Genomic DNA, 20,235 nt, shown 5'->3' with positions numbered 1-20,235 from the left:
AAAACAAAATTCAACTAAGGGCTACTGAGAGCAGCAGAAATAGTCTTTCCCAGGGAAGAGCACACTAACTGGCTATCCAGTCTGCCCTGGAGACATACATACAAGGAAGATTACACAGACTGATGACAATTAATGAACAAGGAGGCCATGAGTTTGGTAGAGAACAAAGTAGGGTATGTGTGAGGGTTTGGAGAGAGAAAAGGGACGAGAGAAACAATGTAAGTATAATCTCAGAAAGAAAAAAAAATGATGTTCCACTAAAAAGTATTACCTTGGTTGTAATTACTGAGGATTAAGTATATAAAATTCTACAATTCTCTAAGGGATTAGTTGTTGTTGCTCTAATCTGCTCTAGATGGTTAATGTTCAGGTCCACTCCTTCAGGGTATAGGGTTGGACCTTGCTATTTTTTCCTTCCTTGGAGCAGCCAGATCTATGCCCATTTTGTGTGTGGGCATTTCTCAGGAAATGCAATAAACCCAGGTGTTGGCCAGGGAAGGATTTAGCTGTTGGGAATCTCCCATGCTGTGTGCTAGGCTTTAATCATGCGTAATGAAAATGTGCTCTGCCAACCAGTCCTCACGCACCCCGCACAATTTCCAAAGTCCAGCTCTTAACTTCTGCAATCATTTCTTCCTGATACAGGGATGTCAGAGCAATTGGGCAGGGCTGCAAAAAGGCAATTAAGGCAGTTACTTGGAGTGGAGGAAAATGTCAAGAAGGATAAATTCTTATTTAGCCAAGATCATGCTGACACGAAAGTGGTGTTCTAGGAACCAAAGGGAGTACAACCAAAAGAACAAATGTTTCTGGCTGGAATTTGTTTACAAATTTCCATGAAACTTCTCAAGGTCGTAAGGTTCCAGGAATCAGAGCACTCACTGTCTCTCCAGGTACACCAAGGCGACTCAAGGCCAAGGCTAAATAATCGCTATCACATTAATTTTTTTTTTGACATTTTAGGAGTTGGAATGTTTGCAATTTTCTCCTTAAAACAATACCTTGGAGTGTTGTTTAGCCTGTGCTATCTTTCAAGGAATAAAGTAGAGTTGTGGTTTGTTATTGCTATTGCTGTTGTTGCTTGGAGACAGGCTATTGCCCAGGCCGGCCTGAAACTCTCTATGTAGCTCAGGCAATTCTTAAACCTACAGAAGTCTTCTTGCCTCAGCCTCTTGCAGCTTGAGATTACAGGTATGAGCCAACACACATGGAATAGGATAGTTTTTCATTTAAAGGCTTGTCAAGCATCCTCTTTGAAATAAATACCAGATGATAGAAGACTGTATCGTCACATTTCACTGATGATCCTATTGCCTACGAAATGTTCATCATGATGAATCCCATCTATAAGAATATCAGAGAAAGCATCTGGAGGTAGCAGCCACATAGATGGTGCTACAGTTGGAAAAACAGTAAAAAGCACGAAGAGTTACCATAAATGTAATCACCATTAATATGTGTCTCTTTAACTGGACCCATAAAACAAGAACTACAAGTAAGCAAAACAGAAACCAGGAGGATAAAACCTTCTGGTATGGTTGGAAATGAAATGGCATGGGAGGGAGCCGATGGTAATGAGAGGCCACAGATGAGCTGGAATGCCCATAATAATCTGCAGCTATCTCTCATGGTTCAGTTCAGCTTCTTCCTGTTCCATGAACAATTCTTCCTGTAGGTCCTGCCCCTCAGGCTATAGGAATCCTATCCTCCCTCTCTGCGAATGCCTGCACAATGCACTTTCTATATCCTTATGCAATTGGCTCCCCTGTAGTTACTTCCAAGTAGATTAGTGCCGGAGGCCAGTGTTCGTTTTGGTGTTGCTTCTCCTTTTCTGCTCTGTCCTGCAGGGACTTCATTCCAGAGGCAGTACTCGACCGATGAGGGGTACTCCAGGGCAAACTTGGGAAAGTTGAATGGAAGGAGAACTTTTGGGTGTCTTTTACCTGCCCCTTTCTGCTTTAAGAGATGTCACCTACACTAGGACTGTACCTCCTTCTATGGCACCACCATTGCTCTGTCATGGCTCCGTTGGAATTCCATGAACCAATTAGAGTTTCATGACTCTGACATGATACACTGGCTATACAAGGGTTCCCCGATTCTGAAGCCATCATGGTTCTACCAAGCTATCGGTTATCAGCATTGTATGGCTCTGTTGGGATTCTGATTCTGTTGTGATTCTATGACCCCATTGTGTTTCTATAGATCCATTACCATTACACAGATCTATTGACAGTCAATGCCTCTTTTGGAGGTCCCATGACTCTACTAGCTACATGGCTAATGTAGCTACATGTTAAGAATAAACTGCACTAAAATTTCCTTTTCTTTCATAAGCAACTTTAATAAAGTCTTTAATGGACACACTTAAAAATACAGTAACATTTTGAGCAAACATTTCCAGAAGATCCAGGTTTTGATTTGCTAGATACGGTTTTACTAATATGTGCTAAACTAAACACATAATGTTAAAATGTACTTCCCAAGTTGCTTACAATGCACTTTCTGTTTACTCAGGTAATATTATACCCTTCTCGGGTCTTTGATGGGGCTGTGTTGTGAGGAGCAGCGGGCCGTGTCCTGCCACCCCAGCTCCGGGCCACCCAGCTAGCTTTACACCCGAAATAATTACATGGAAACTATTCTTTTAAATACTGCTTGGCCCATTAGTTTTAACCTCTTATTGGCTAGCTCTTACATATTGATCTAACCCATTTCTGATATTCTGTGTAGCACCATGGGCTGGCTTACCAGGAAAAATCTTAACCTGCGTCTGTCTGGAGTGGGAGAATCATGGCGACTCACTGACTTGGCTTCTTTCTCCCAGCATTCTGTTCTGTCTACTCTGCCTATCTTAATTCTACCCTATCAGAGGCCAAGCAGTTTCTTTATTAATTAACCAATGAAAGCAACAGATAGAAAGATGACCCTCCTCCATCAGGATTGAAGACTAGATAGTCATAGTTACTTTCCTCTCACAACTTAGCCAAGTTATTTTTAATATAAGTCTTAGACTCCTTAGGATAGGATACTGAAACATTTAGCATTTGTTTCTTGTTTGATGTTGGTCATTCTGGTTGTATATTTTTGTCTTTTCTTTTTCCTGGACAATACTTGATACTTGTTCTTATTGTATATAGTTTTGCATGTGCTTAGAACTCTCTTATTAAGACAAAATGGGGAGGTGATGTGGGAACTCCTTCAGCCAATAGCCTTTAAGATAGCCCACTTTGGGAGTGGGTCTCATGTATTATAAATGCAGACAAAAAGCGTGCATGGGTCTCTTGGCTGCTGGATTCGGATCTATTTCCTACCCACAGTAGGATGTGGGTCGCTACTCTTTCTGTGACTTTATCCCCAAATAAATAAACTTCCACTATATAAATAAATAAATAAATAAATAAATAAATAAATAAATAAATTGTACTTCCTGAAATAACTATTGTTTTACCAGTAGCCTGCATATCAATTTTCAGGAACTCTGGTGTCTGATGAATTAAGGACACACTTACACCTTTCTGCTAACACCTCAGTAAGTTCAGAAGAGAAGACTCAGCTGCTTTTTTGCTCAGAGGTCCTGGAGGTATAGCACAGCACAGTGCTTTAGAGTTTGGATTTTTGAGTAACAGTTGTTTAGCTTTTTTTTTTTTTTTTTTTTTTAGTTTTTCGAGACAAGGTTTCTCCGTAGCTTTTGGTTCCTGTCCTGGCACTAGCTCTTGTAGACCAGGCTGGCCTCAAACTCACAGAGATCTGCCTGCCTCTGCCTCCCAAGTGCTGGGATTAAAGGCGTGTGCCACCATTGCCCGGCACTTGTTTAGCTTTTATCTCAACCACTTGTTAGCTGCATGGGCAACTTATTCAGCTTCTCTGTGCCCCACATTGCTTAGCCATACAAGGACAAGAACATGCAATGCACTTGCCTGCTATGATTATTCTCTGAAGAAACACTCTTACTTCTCCTAGGTCAGTATTTAAAATTAACTACAGTAACTCTTCCATTGTTCGCGTTTGTTCTAGTCACAAGGAACCATTCCATAGAAGTGAGTTTTGTATTCATCTTCATGCCTCTGTCTTACACTGGCTTGCATACACACAATGGGTAGAATCCTACCTATTTGTGCACAATGCCAATTCTATCTCATCAAAACATCTTTTCTGATGCCCTCCTTCTCCCAGAAGATGTCTCCCACTCTTTGGACCATAAAGAACTTCTGTATTTTTCCTATTTTATACACATTACACTTGGTCCAGGGATTTACATGTCTGCCTCCTGTACTGTCCTGACTTTTTATCTTTGGAGGAAATGACTCTGCCTCCATTGCCACATTATGCTGTCCAACCAATGCTTCCATAACCCTATAGAAAAGATGTCTAGTAAAAGCTGCTTTGCCTAATGCCAGTTTCCAGGCTGTGGGCTTTAAGCACAGGCTTCCCTAAATCTACAGTTGTTATTCTTTATCCTGCCTTATAAGTAGTGTGTGTGCACAGAATAATCATAAAAATAGCCTTTGCCTAATTCGCAACTTAAGTAAAATAAATATTTTCCTTACTTTATGGTCGTTCATATTTTTAAGATGTCAAGACTGTCAAGCTTAACTCGGCTCTGGATTCTCTCTGTTAAGTCTTATAAAAGCCTCAAATAGAATCGTGCTCTACAGTTTATAGCCTGCATTTGTTCCCGCCACTTCAGCTGAGCCATACAACATACAGTATTCTTCATGGGGTTACACAGAGTGGGGCTATCTTCATTTTACAGACACTGGAACCCGGCCTCAGACAAGTGCCACATGGAGCGGCACCCACTTGGCACATGTGGGCCTGGATAGAACACACATACTTGCTGTGTGAGTTGGATTCTCTGACCTACCATCCCAACGAGGAACTGTAACCATGGCAACACCATACTGGGGTGCTGTCGTCAAACAATGGGAGACTGAAGTGATGTTTTAAGTTATCCCGAAGAGCCGCATCTCCCGCTTTACTTTTCCACCTGTGTCAGTGAATGCAAGACCCAGCCTCTGGCACAAAACTCATGTAAAGACTGCACTAGCCAATGATGTGGGGAGGAGCTTTGTACTGGTTGGTTTTGTGTGGTAACTTGACACAAGCTAGAGTCATCACAAAGGAAGGAACCTCAGCTGAGGAAATGCCTCCTTGAGATCCAGCTATAAGGCATTTTCTCAGTGATCAACGGAGAAGGGTCCAGTCTATGGTGGGTGGTACCATCCCTAGGTTCTTGGTCCTGGGTTCTGTAAGAAGGTGGGCTGAGCCGGGCAGTGATTGTGCACACCTTCCCAGCACTTAGGAGGCAGAGGCAGGTGGATCTTTGTGAGTTTGCGGCCAGCCTGGTCTACAAGAATTAGTTCCAGCTAGGACTGTTACACAGAGAAACCCTGTCTTAAAAACCAAAAACAAAAGCAAAAAAACCAACCAAACAAACAAAGAGGTGGGCTGAGCAAGCCAGTAAGCAACACCCTTCCACAGTCTCTACATCAGCTCCTGCTTTCTGGATCCTGTCCTGTGTGAGTTGCTGTATTGACTTCCTTCAATGATGAACAGCAAAACTGAAGTGTAAGCCAGCTTGCTGTTTGGTTAAGATGTTTCATTGCAGCAATAGAAACCCTAAGTCAGACAAGCTTTCTACCTCAACTCTACTGTCCGAATCCTGGCTCCTTCAGTCCTGCCAGGCTGGGATGTGACTCTGGTAAAGACGCACACACCATGCCCCACTCTGTGTTTGAGAGCACTGGCTAGGCAAGGGGCCAAATGAAGAACTCATGCTTTTTAGCAAAATGGGACATCATAACTCTGTGCAATTTTTGACATTTTCTAAATTTGCAGGGCCTCTGAGCATGAACCAAGAAAGTCTCTGACTACTGCTTGGATGAGGCTCAATCTGTCCCCTTTAATAAAGATTGCATTGCTTTTCCAGGTAGGGTTTTCAAGGAGCAGAAAAGAGATGTGTTTTTAGAACTGCCAGTTCCTTAAAGTCCAGCAGTGCAAAGCAGATCCCAACAGTCTTTTAAACCCCAGATATTTACATATGGATAGATCAGTGGTCATCCAAAGTCTTTATCTTTTGCACAAATGTTAGGATTCTTAGGCTGAAAGACATTTGCTTTCAATTCTGGACATCTGGGTCAGGAAAAGCAACCCCATTGATGGGAGTAAAGCCAATGCATTACTGTGCTCACAGTGATGCACCTTTTCAGAGATACCAAGTTTTCAACTATTGCATTTTATGTCAGATCCACCATCCATTTGGAAAGCTGATAAACATAGGCTTTGCGTGAGCTGCTTGTATTTACTGTTAGTCATTTCTCAGATATGTCTTTTCTGTGATTTGGTGGAGAAAGGCTTTCTTAATGTATCCTCATTATATTTTACATAGACAGAAACCTAGTTGACTATTTACCTTAGTATTAATTCGCCATAAAGTTTAATTAATTAATTCCCATACAGTATTAATTCTTAACAACTCAGTAAGTGTTGTTTTTCAGTTCTGTTATAGCAGCTCAGTATTCTCTTGCCTTTTGTTTTGTTGTTTTAAAACATGCGTTGTATAGACAAAGTATCAGGCTGAGTTTCTTCTTGGATAGAGGCTGGCCTTCCTCTACTAACCCTGTGACAAGTCATTTGTCATCTTTAGGGATCTGCCCAGAGGGAGGCCTCTGGAAACCCAACCCCCCTACATAAACAGTTTATGCTTCATCAATTTAGAGGATTATGCAATGAATGTTTGTTGCTTAGGAAGTTGAAGACATCTGGGATGGAAAGAAGGAGAAAACTATTTTAAAAGCTCTTTCCTAAAACATGGATCATACACAGACATAGACACATCAGACACCACATACACACAAACATACATACATACAAAACTTTCTCTTGCTTATAAATGCAAATACAATTTCAGAACACACTTAAGAAATTAGTTGTGGTGGTTGCTTGCAAGAGAGGTTAGGGGAGAAAAAAAGACTTTTGATTTAAGGTATATAACCTTAAGATATTTTTAAATACCATATGCATAATCGTTTTTATTAACAATTGTTTTTAACAATGATGTGAGAGGAAATTTTATTTATTCCTAAATAACTCAGCAAAACCCAATAAAGACATTTTTAATGAAACCCTATTACTCTGTTGGTTTCTATTTAGTCACTGGCATGTTGCAAGGAACACAGACTTTGGGATGAAAGCAACTGGGTACAAATCCCAGATGTAATATTTGAAAGCCCAAAGTTCAGGCAGTTTACCGGAGCCTCAGTTTTCTTATCTGAAAAACAGCTCAACAGTTATAGCTTTGGCTACTCTTGCAGAGGACTATAGTTCAGTTCCCAGGACCCACACTGATGACTCTACCTGGAACACCAACTCCACGAGTTCAGATGTCCTCACCTGGCCTTCTCAGGTACCTCCACTCTTGTGTACATAATTCCACAGACAGACAGATAGACACACAAGATAAATCTTTTAAAATATATAATAATACATATATATGTACTGTTATGTATACATATATGTATAAATATTTATTATCTATCTACCTGTCTATCTATCTATCTGACAGACAATAAATCATTTTAAGAAGTGCCTAGCCAGAAGTAAGTTTCAAAAGCAGCCATTAACATTATTGTAACTTTCTCATTTTCACTTTTAAAAGAGAGTCTTGATAAAGTAACATTAATTTCAAAAACAGATGTCTAGCTGGGGCTGGGGGTGGGGTGGGTGAAGGTGGGGGTGGTGCACACCTTTAATCTTAGCACTTGTGAGTTAGAAGCAGGTAGATCTTTGGGTTTGAGGCCAGCCTGGTCGACATAGTAAAAGTTCCGGCACAGCCAGGGCTACACAGAGAGACCCCGCCACAAAATAAATAAATAAATAACAAGAAAAAAGTGAAAAGAAATAATTGTTTAAATACTTAATTCTGAAACATAGTATTCTAGAACTTTCTTGTACTTTAAAAATAATTTTATCCAATAACTATGTCTCAAATGTATACTTTGTGCCCAGTATTGAGTAAGATACTACACACATAGACAAAAAAGAACATGAACCTAATTTTTAAGGTTTTCCTGATCTGTGGAAGAGGAGTTAGAAAAGAAACAAATAATTTGAATGCAAACTAAAGCTTGGCAAATCCCTGGAAAGTAATTTCCCAGTGGATCTATACAAAGTTCAATTAGCTTTGACATTTTCACCAGTTTATAGATGAACACTCTTCAGTAGGCATCAAAGTGTTGCCATTCCACGCTCATACCCTAAGACAGAGAAACAGGGCAAATTAAACGGCCAGAGGTCACCCACCCATCAATGCTTTCTAACCAAGAAAACTAGAAATTTGTGGCACCAAAGACCTGATGTAGGATTTCCTTCTGTATCTATGATTACCATTGATAAATAAAGGAACTGCTTTGGGCCTATAGCAGAGCTATAGGGGAACAGAGCTAGGCAGGGAAAACTAAACTGAATGCTGGAAGAAAGGAGGCAGAGTCAGGGAGAACTCAAGGAGTTGCTACCAGATAGACATGTTGAAAATTTGCTGGTAGTCCACAACTTCGTGGTGATGCACAGATTAATGGAGATGGATTAAATTAATATGTAAGAGCTAGCCAATAAAAAGTTAGAGCTAATGGGCCAAGCAGTGATTTAAATAATATAGTTTCTGTGTGATTATTCTGGGGTTGAGCAGCTGGGAACGAACAAGCAGTCTCCTTTACAACAACCTCTCACTCCGACCCCAGCCTAGCCCTAGATCCAGATACACCTTAGAGAAATCCTAAGTTTTGCACGTGGCCTGGTTGCTTTCAGTCTTTAAGCATGGCCTGGCATTGTACAAACCTTCCTGGGGAGGCATGTGCAAGCATCTGTTTCACCTCGCATGAGATACTGATGATGACCAAAGGACTGGGTCTGCGCATGACCAGTTTGGTGAACCATGAGCTCACTGGCTTCCTTACAGGGGTGTGGGTGATCCCTAAACAGCTGTATCCCTGAAATGTCTCACCCCATCAAGGTGATGACTTTTCCGTAGCTGCATAGATAAGCCCTTCAATCAGTTCATCTTCTACCCGCTCTAACCTGGCACCCCCAGAGACCATATGCAGCTGGGGTACATGTACATAGAGCTAGAATGGGGACACAGGCAGTAGAAGACAGACTCTCAGGTGAGCATCTAATGTCCCTCCCCCTCCCCCTTCTATGAGGTAAATTTAACAGTCCCAGTTCTGAGATTTTCTTGTGACCACAGTTGCTCTGATTAAGGTAGTAGTGGTTGTGATGCTCAAAGCGTTCCACAACATCTGTAATCCTTTTTAGTCCTGTGGTTCCCTACCACATAGACTCAAAGATTTGGTCCCCACATACTCTTCTATTCTCAACTGTGTTCCATTTCAGGATGAAAGCAGAGTTCAAACTTAGATTTTCTGTGAGCCACAAGACACAGGTGTTGTGTGAGTCAGGTAAACAGAAACTGTAAAATTTGAACAAAAGAAATGAGTTTATCAAGCGTTGAGTTATTTTGGCCAAGACTTGTGCTGTTGGTCCTTATGTGACCTAGTTATAACCAGGGCTTTCTACCATGTTGCCTAGGATGGTGAAATTTAACATTGGGATAAATTCCATCACTGTCCCTAAAACCAAACAAGGGCATGGAAAGAGATGCTTTCTGATGGGAAGGAAGAACATTTTGGCTACTCAGTCAATTATCTTTGCTCTTCAACAATAGAACTTTCTATATCCTAAACAATCAGCTGATTGATAGATCTATCTTACAATACTTGAGAGACAGAATGCCTTTAGAAATAAAACAAAACAGAAAAAACAAACTCTCCAAGCTTTTTCAATTTGGTATGCTGTGGGAAGAGAAAAGAGTTCTGTGGATCATTAAATTTGAATACATGATTCAGCCAAAAGATTCCTGGGTTCGTGTCTGTTCCTATAATTCTACTTTTCTCGAAATTGGGTGTATAGCACAGTGGTAGGGCACATACTGGTGTTTTCAAATCCCTGGGTTCAACCTCTAGCACAGAAAACAAATTAAAAAAAAAAACCTCTCTGCTTTTACAGTATTCTATTTCCTTATAGACAGAGTGAAGAGATTGTCTACATGGTCATCAAGGTCGTCTGACGACTCCATGATTCTCAGTACATTGAAAGTAATAGACACAAAGGAATCTGGACTCTCTGGCCTTGGACAAAGCAAAAAGACATCAGACACTTTGGTTAACTTCATTGCAGGGAATGCCAGCATTTGTAGCTGTTCAAAGGTTTAGAAAATGGATCTCTCTGTGTCCAGGAGAGAAAAAGTCACAAGTGACCTCATGGAAGGGTTATGCAACATGGTTCTTGGCCAAAGACCAACTGCTCGGAGCTGCTCTCCACCATTCCACGCAATATCATCAAGTCTGTGTGCTGCCCAGTCCCCCAGTTGTTCTGCATGCTCATCTTAAGTCTCTGTGCCAGCCAACCCCAGACTTTCTCTGGGATGATCTTAAATCCCTGAAGCTCTCCCATCTGGAAATTCTCTCTTCTCCTTTGAAGTTAGTCTGTTGCTCCCAAGTGGCCTTCTGCCTACCTATAGGGCCACCACTTCTCACTCGATCCTAGCTGGCATCTTCTCTTCATCTCTGTTATGAATGTTGACCTGATCACCCACCCTTTCTCTTTCCTGTCTGCACTATTTTTTCTAGTTTATCACATCCAGCCCTGGGCAGTTAATACCCTTTGCCTGCTGATAATCCCTAATTTATGTCTTTTTTGTCAGACTTTAGTTGAACTTCAGAAGCCCATATGCAGTGTGTACTGAATATTTGCATTTAAATCTCTAACTAGAGGGTAAAATGGTATATATCCACACTAGAAACTATTGAGCTCTCTGGTCCCGATTTGGCCTTCCCCCAGCTATCTTTCCTGTTGTTATCCATCTCTATTAGTGGTGCTATCATCTCTCCAGTTGCTCAGTCATCTGAAAACCATCTTTTTCTGGTATGTTTTGTTTTTGTAAGACAAGGTTTTTTGATGTATACCTGGTTGCCTGGAGATTACTATGTAACACACAGTGGCATGGAAATTGGAGTGATCCCCCTGTCCCTGCCTTCTGAGTGCAGGGATTACTGGCATGTGTTACCATACCAAACTTAGAAATCATTCTCAGCTTTCCTTGCTTCCCGTGCACACTGTACAAGTGATGCTGCTGGCTCACTTGACCCCAGGACTCTGCATCTTAAATACCCCTTACAGTCCGCAGGGTTGATGAGCTTTACCTGTCTCTCTCTCCATCCGTCCTTTCCTATCTCACTGGGAAGCCTGTTTACTCACTTTTGTTTTTAACTTCACATTTTTCGTTTTTTTGTCTATAAAGGATCCAGAGGATGGTTTTTAAATAGACCACACTTAACTTCTCCTCCCCTCATGCTTCCTGGTGAGTTGCTACCCCTCCGTGACCCTTGTTCCATGTGAGCCGGACATGGCTGTTCTCTTCCCTGTTGAATCTCCAGCACTGTGCAACAGATAGACATTCTGTAGATACTTGCTGAATGAATGAATGATCTGGTCATGCTGAAAACAGCTAATTTAGCTTTTGAAACTTTTCCTGTCTAGGTAAATAGGCATTCTCATGGAAATGCTTATTTACACTGTTTATTTGCCCCTGTACGCTGAGCGTGGTACCTTTAACCCCAGCTAGTAGGAGGCAGAACCAGGAGGATCTCAGTGACAGTGACCTGCTCTGGAACTGAGTTTGTTTGATGAGAGGTAAAGCCGCCCAATACACACTTGGACCCCGGATTTTTGTTTTATGACAGATAACTGTGAACAATACTGAAACTCTGTTCCCACTTTTGTCTAAGTCTCTAATGTACACCGAACACTAACAATGAGAACAGCAGACAAAAGTGGGCTTAACTCACACGAAAGCAAACCAGGCACACCACTTTCCGTTTTACTCTAAAATGAAAAGCCTATAAAAAGTTGATTGTAAGCATAATGATGACTTTGGATTTAATTTAATTCTAAAAATTAAACCATGTTTTTCCCTACCTTCTATTTCTACAATCAATTAACAACCACATTGTATTAAGCTTGTTCTTACTGCCCCGGGTGGAGGGGTGCATGTGGTAGGGAGCTGTAGAAAGGTATACTCTGTGAAGATGCACATATGTCTGTCTATATATTGTTGTCCCGAGTTTCTAAATAACTGTGGCCAATTTTCCCATCTGCCAGTTCCAGATCTGTAGATTCAACCAACTGTGGGTTGTAAGTACACACAGGAACGAAACTGTGACTGGACCAAACATGCTCAGACCTGTTCTCATCCTCCCCTAGACAGTACAGGGCAACAGCGGCTGGGCAGCAGCCACACCATGTTAGGTGCTGTGAGCTAGCTACCTGCACCCAGCAGTGCATGCAGAGGTTACAAGAAAATACTTTGTCGCTGGATTTCGGTATCCTTGGGGGATCTAGAAAAACCTCCTGAAAACACCAAAGGATACCTGTATTAGAATTGCTTAGAAGGAAAAAATGCAAAAGCATAAAAAGGAAGAAAAACAACAAGCAAAGGGAAAAGCAAGTGGAGAAGCTTCAGAGTAGACCAGCCAAAGGCAAGCTGGGAAAAGCCTCAGTGTGCAGCACAGGTCCGTAGGAAAGCTGGCTGCAGGCCACTCTTCCAGGCTTCCACAAGACCATTACAGCTGAGTCAACAGCTATAGACAGACTGACAGCAGCAAGGAATCTGTTCACAGGATTCATCAGTGAGTTCAGTTCTAAGAACATTTCACTTGATCATTAATCCTGTGTTCTGTGCACGTGAGCCAAACACTGATTTAATATCCATTCATTCAGTTCATTGTAAATCCTCTTCACAGGGTTAGGACAAGGGTGAGAGGAGGGGACAGCAGGAGTGTGCAACAAGAATTGGGTTAGAATCTCTCAACTTAACAGAGACCTTCTCAATTTATTTATTTGCATTAAATTCGAATTTTTAAATAATTGCATTAAAATATTAGTGATTTTGAGTATTGTGATTTTTTTCACCACAATTTAAACATCATGCCCAAGAGGAAGAGAAAGAAGCCATGTGGATGCTGACTTCTAGAATCTCAGCCTCATGGATGGGGTCTGTGTCCACAAGACTTATTGAGCAGGAACTACAGGAGGGCAGGGTTTTGGACTAGGCTCTGGAACTAGAATCTGATGGGTAAACCAGGCTAAAACTCAACATGAAGTGACTTATGCGCGGTGTCACTAACCCCAAACTAGGACGTCATCTGACCTTTTTCTATCAGTCACATGGACAATCACAAGTCCAAACAAGGGCAGCTTCCACCAGCCCAAGAATGAAGTTTTCTGATTTAAAAAATATTTTAGCATGTGTGTGTTCTTTCATGTATGTCTATGTATACCATGTGAATGTTTGGTGCCTACAGGAAGCAGAAGAGGGAGTTGAATCCCCTGGAACTGGAGTCACAAATGACTGTGAGCCACCATGTGGGTGCCAGTGATAAAATCCCCATCCTTTGGAAGTAGATGAGCACTGAGTTATCTCTCCGGCCCCAAGTTCCCCAGACTAATCCTATGAAAACTACACCTGGAGTCAACTGCTCAGGCTTTTCTATTGTCTCTTCTTTGCCCACTTTATGAGAGAAGTGACTTTGAAATGACAGATCTACTTTTTTTTTTAGCCTTAGTTTCTGATTGTTTTGTTGTGGTTGTTGTTTGTTTTTCATTATGTTTATAAAAGCACTTTCTTTTTCTCATTCCATGGAATGCTTATTCTATTTTATGAAACGAAGTGTTGCTGGATTGCAGGGTTGTAAGATAAAACCAAAAAATTTTTAAACTGAATTATAACTTTGTTCTGTCACAGATTGACAAGCAAATGAGGCAGGAGAGTTACCACAACAGCCCTCCTTGTCCTGGGCTGTTTCAAGGTTATAGACTCCCATGCTCGTAGACTAGAAGAATCAATATTGTGAAATTGGTTATATGTCGGGTGTTGGTGGCGCACGCCTTTAACCCCAGCCCTTGGGAGGCAGAGGCAGTCAGATCTCTGTGAGTTCGAGGCTAGCCTGGTCTAGAGCTAGTTCCAAGACAGTCTCTAAAGTCAAGGGAAACCTTGTCCCAAAAAAAGGAAAGAGAAGAAAAAGAAAATGGTTATACTTCCAAAAGCAATCTAGATTGATTGCAGTCCTCAACAATATTCCAGTGCCATTCTTCAGAGAAATAGAAAAAAAAGTCTTAAAAGTCATATGGAGTGCTAGAGTGGTGTCTCAGTGGTTAAGAGCACTGGCTACTCTTCCAGAGGATTGGTGTTCAATGACCAGAACCCACATGGTGGTTCATAACCATCTGTAACTCCAGTTCTGGGGGATTCAACACCATCTTCTGACACAAGAAAGCACACCCCATACACATAAAAATGAAGTCATATGGAAGCAAAGACCCTAGATCACCAGAACAACCCTAGGAAAACCAACAAAGTCAAAAGGTCTCACCATCACTGATGTCTACAAATGTCTTTCTGAATATGACTCATTTTATTTAACATGATTTCTATGTCCATCCATGTTCCAAGTCTCAGGACTTCAGTTTTCTTTGTGTCTGAAAAAAAATCCCATTTTGTGTATGCACCACATTTTTTTATCAATTTATCTGTTGTTTATTATTAGGCTGATTGTTTATTTGTTATCGTTTATAAGACAGAAGAAAACACGGACGCACACACATCTCTGTGGCGCCTTGAGCCTTTAAAGGGCAGGAATCCTTATTACCCAGTCTTGTCACTTTACTACCTAGGCAGTGAAATGAAACAAAATATTAAAAAATAGGCTAAAGGTGTCCATTTTTAGTAGATGTAACCCTTATTATCCTGCTGCTTCCTAAAATATATTTCCATATCTTATGAAAAAACTTTGTAAATATTTAACTTTCTATGACTCCCAGTTTCTTAATAAAGAATATCTTCTACAAAGAGCTGTAAGGATTAAAGAGAAATTCAGGGACAATCTATAAAACAAAAGACAAGCTCAGTACATAGAGAGTGCAAAGACAGTAAGACAGACTAACTCAACCCTTCCCTTTATTCCAAGATTTAATTAAACATTGTTGTCCTTAGACTTATCTGGTGTGTGCTGTTAACATCCCTAATTTTTTTTTGCACAAAAGATTCCTGACCCGTTTTCCAAAGAAGACTACCAAGATTATCAAAACACAAGTGACTTTGGACTTTGTCCAGGGAACACAAGACCGTCATGGGGACTCTGCGTGGGAGATTCTCACACAAGTTTTCAGCTTAATCTCATTTAACTTGGAACCAAATAGAAAATTCTTCTGTTGTCTTAGACCCCTGTGCTATTTCTAAAAGAAAAGAAGATTGGCATAAGATTTTCTCAAGTTAGACCTTATATGGTGGGGGGGAGGCTCTATGCCCATGAAAATATAGATGAAATAAAGTACATCATTTTTCTCTTAGTTATACCAGAACTCATGGACAAATTTTCAGTATCACAAGTAAATATTAAAGTTTCTATTTCCTGGCTGAGAGTATAATTTAGATTTAGAACACTTGCTAACTTATTCAGGGTCCTGGAGTCAGTACCCAGAACTAATAATAATAATAATAATAATAATAATGTATTATTTTCTTCACTGAACTCAGATTGGAACAGAAAATCTATAATGAAAAATAGATATGCTGCCTTGGGTCTCAGTGACCTGTTTCAGCAGACTTCATTTTCAACAGCCCTAATATAAGACCCAGCTCTCTGGGCTGCTCAGAAGTTCAAATGACTTAACATAAAACACACAGACCAAGTCTCAGATAGGAGAAATCACACCTGCAAGTGGCAGCTGTTTTCATAAGTACTGCTGTTTCCTTCACCAAGCCTGTTGGGAGCTCCCACCAAACATCAGGCAGGACTGAGAGACAATGAGCGTGGTGATTCCTTATCTTTGGAGACAGATCTAGGATTAATAAAAAGACCCAACAGTTCCTTGCTCTGTGACTCTCTCATCTCCCACTTCTCCAACTAGAAGGAACATCTTCCTTGTTGGGTTGCGAGAACTCAGTGGACTGAAGCTTTAGTAGTGTCGAACACATAATAAGCTCTTAATGAGTGTTTTAGAAGGTGGTTGTCATCATTTGCCTTCCCCTTGGGTCTTCATCAATAGCAGTATGCTCAGGAAATGCCTGTTTGGCTTTAGAGTTTGTTTAGAAACTCTGAAATTAGAGATAAGGGCAGAATTAAAATATGCCATGTTCTGCTTGCATCTCAGGGCATCTTGACGGGTAAACTTGCTGCAGCACATCTGGTGGCTGTCAGCAGAGACCGGAAAGAGACGCACCCTCTGAATCCCTAGCGCTCACTCTCCAGCCTTGCTAGCGATCAGATGCCTCCAAGGAAAGGTTCTGAAATCGTGCTGAGTCTCAAACTCAGGATGTCTTGGGCATGACTGCAGCTAACCGCACTTGAGATGGAGTGATGGAGAATAGTGCCTATTCTATCCAAGCTAATATTATACTTTAACAAAAGATGGCTCATGAATATGTCCAAACTTATTTTATGACAGGAACACATTCACAAAAATAGATAACTTCCAGACAACTTAAATGACAAATGAGAGGGGTTAATTAAAAATGTAAACTATTTTGCCCCCCTTTGCTCTTTTGATGACATTTTATTGTTAGTAGCTTCCTCTGTGGCAAGATAAGAAGCTGGAGGGATGTCAGCAACGGGAAACATTCCGAGCCACCCACTTCCAGCTCTTCCATGAATACATCATCCTCATCTTCTCTTACAAGCTGTTTGACAGCATACTCAGCAGACAAGAGGGTCATTTGAGCCCAACAGAAATTAAGGCGTCATTGATAATCATTGACATGGTCTTTAACGGCAATGGCCGAAAGCTTGGGATTTAGGCTTTAAGGCAATCATAATTTCCTTTTCAATTAAAGACTCTTTAAAGCACATGCTAACAAAGCAGATAAGGCCGAGTTTATGAGCCCAAGCTTGGAGTGAATCATCCCGCATGGCAGAGCAGTGCCTCTGTGCCTGCATCCCCAACATCGTTTCTCTTCTGCTACTCAATATTCAGGACAGACCGTGGGTAGGTACTATAGTTTATGTCGACAACAAAGATGAAAAGCTGACCTTCTCTATGGAACTCAGGATGTATTCATGTTTTTCATTTTTTTTCTGTGTAGCAAATACGAGTTCAAGAGGACATTGTCAGTGTTGACTCTCTCTCTCTCTCTCTCTCTCTCTCTCTCTCTCTCGCCACACATACACACACACACACGCTTGAATCACACATTTCTTATCAACAATTTTGAGAAAAGGAAAATGTTCCAGAAACAAAGATGGAATTTCCAACACTTACTCCCATCTTTTAAGGATTTATAATAGAACACAAAGCATTTTTTTCAATTAAGTTTATGCCTTAAAATTGCTTGTTGCAGGATCAAAACACATTTGTGAAAGCAAATCCTCTGGAATTGGACCCTAATATATATACATGTGCATGTATGTGTTTTACACAGTTACAGAAGTAGAATGCCCTAGAGGTTAAAGAGGCTAAAGGAAGACCCTGAGTTGTAACTGTGGAGTATATAGGCTCAGTCCTAAGGTGCTGGAGAGCACATGCAGCGCTTTCTGGGGATGTGCAGCATATTAAAGCCATCTCATAAGCACAGCCCCAAACAACACTTCAGCTCTCCTTGGCAGCGAGGCAGAACATTTTCAAATAAGGCATGGAAATTTCTCTGAGCATCTTGCGAAGTTGTAGATCATACGGCTGCACAGCAGCTTTGCCGTTCTGTGAGGAAGAGACTAAGCCCAGGCCTGTGCATCTGGAAGGGCAGCCAGCTTGAAAGCACGCTGAGCTGACTGTGCTCTCTCTATTCTTCTGCAGTAAGACGAGATAAAGCTGAATCCAGGAGTATTCCATACAACTGCCAAAGTATGATAGGTCAAGCCATGAAGCTCCCTGGGGTTTTCTTTCAAGATTACGCTGAGGCCTCAGAAGTGAATCCTCCAAATGGTTATAAGAGCAAACTCTAATCTATTATGGAAAAAATAAAGTATATTTTCCTGCCCCTGCTTTGCTTTTTTTCCCAAGGGCGTGTGACTGACTGCATGGGATGCATATTAGCTGTGACCTAGAAACTGCAGGGAGAGTTAGGACTTGTAGCCTCCCCTATATTTCTTTAGAGGCTCTCCATGATCTCTAGAATGGTATGAAGTCTGCTAACCTGCCTTCCCTGGTGCTGACTTCTGCAAGTACACAGGTGCCATCCTACGTAACTAGGGAGATGGTCCAGAGCCCATAGAAGCTCAAGCCTTTGCAGCCAGGAGGGCTTGTGGCTGGCAACACTCTCTATGTTGGCTTTATTTAAATTTTTGCAAAATCACTAATTGGTTACATTACTTTCAAGATTGTTATGCTGGTCAGAGACAATGGCAACGCCTGTGTTTGGCAGGCGCTATTCAGTGCTGCTAGTTCTATGTCACAGATCCTAACTACTGTGTGACTATGTCAAGAGGTTCCCTTTCCACATTCCATTGGTAACTAGAATCTGTTTTGTCACTAAAGTCCCCTTAGACCCAGATCATCCTCGGGCATCCTTTGGATTTAAACTCTTTCTGCCGAGTTCTCTTTCTTTGCTAGGTCCTTCCCCATAATCTACAAGGAAGCTCTGCTTTTCACTTCCTAAAACAAAGCATAACAACTGAGCCACTCTTCAAATATTCAAGTCTTTTTGCTTAGAATTTTTCACCAAACAGCAGTGGGCTCCATTCAATACGTTCTGCTTGTTCCCTCAGCATCCGTTTGTATTCTTGGTCATTACGCTGTCATCGTCTAATCCAGTTTCCTTAGGTGTCTCTGTCATGTGGTCAAGATTTTGGCTATTACTTGTGTGCTTGGAGAGTCAGTCCGCAGCCACTGTCTGTCTCATTCTGCAAATGACTTTCAGATTCTTCCCCATCCCCTCAATTGGTTTCTACAACTTTATTTAAGATCAATGTACGTCAATTACTAGGAGAGTTACTAGTTGATCACTCATTCATTGACAACTTGCATTATTTATTCAATATTATATTAGACAGTATCAGAACATAGATGAACTAATAGCTCCAAGCTTCCTAATAATTTAGATGAAAATTACAAAATCTTTTGAGGCCTTCTTTTGGAAAACAAAGTGTTTGACTTCCTATTCCCACTCTCTGTAGAACAAGAGCAGGCCATTCCTTTACTGACACACACCCAACGCATCACCTTTTGTGTTCTGCTGATGCTGTCGCTGAATATCAATCTTCCAGCCCCATCAGTTGCATCATGTGACCTCAAACCTCCGACAGTGGAGGGCTTAAACAAGAATGGACGCTGTCAGAATGCGACTGCTTCTATGGATGTGAAGTCTGAGTACCCATCTATCTCCTCTCCGGCATGTGCTTTCTTCAGGATGTTAGAGTAATGAGTTTAGTGCCGTAACCAAGTGAGAGGGAACACATTGGCTGTAGAATGCACATGCTTCAGGTTTGTTGGTGCGGGAGAATTGTCTGTATTCTGTCAATCATGTTATAAATAAACGCTGATTGGCCAGGCAGGAAATATAGGTGGGAAAACCAGACAGGAAATAGAAATGATGTAATGAGAACTGGAGAATTCTGGGAAGGAGGAAGTTCATTACTCCCACTCCTGCCCAGATCGCCAAAGCAGCAGGATGTGATCTGTCCCACTGAAAAAAGGTACTGAGCAACAAGGCTAACATAGATCAGAAAAATGGGTTAATCAAGATGTGAGAGTTAGCCAGTTAGAGGCTAGAGCTAATGGGCCAATCAGCTTTATAACTTATAGAGATCTATGTGTGATTTTCTTTGGGGTTAAACGGTTGTGGGGTACCGGGCAGGACAGAAAACCCCAACAACAGGCCTGGCCCTCATTGCTACAGTTTGTTTGTTTTTTGATTCTGAATCTTGGGCAACTGTTCTCAGGTAACTACTTTATAGTTCCTTAAAGTGGTGATTGTCCAAAGAATTTAAGTCTTCTCTGATGAGCATGCAACTGAATGAAAGGAAGTAAAAAAAATATAATAAAATAAAAAAGATGAGATCCGATAGAAAAACAGCTGGATAAGAAAACTGAAAAAGGAACTGTGACTTAAAGTTTATTCCAGCCACAATGCAGGTTCTTCTGACCTTGGGGTAGCTTCTGTGTTCATTCTTGAGATAGTCTGTTGTA

At 41.2% G+C, this 20,235-nt stretch overlaps 1 protein-coding gene across 2 annotated transcripts in view; it reads right to left on the bottom strand.

Annotated features, from left to right (window-relative positions):
- Mamdc2 (MAM domain containing 2) overlaps positions 1-20,235 on the bottom strand; it is a 137,284-nt gene that overhangs the window by 105,679 nt on the left and 11,370 nt on the right. The gene's annotated exons all lie outside the window — the stretch shown is intronic.

The sequence above is a fragment of the Chionomys nivalis genome, chromosome 8 (genome assembly GCF_950005125.1).
Source record: "Chionomys nivalis chromosome 8, mChiNiv1.1, whole genome shotgun sequence".
Lineage (NCBI taxonomy): Eukaryota > Metazoa > Chordata > Mammalia > Rodentia > Cricetidae > Chionomys > Chionomys nivalis.
The sequence above is the reverse complement of the archived record's forward strand: the minus strand, read 5'-3'. Positions and strand labels throughout refer to the sequence as shown.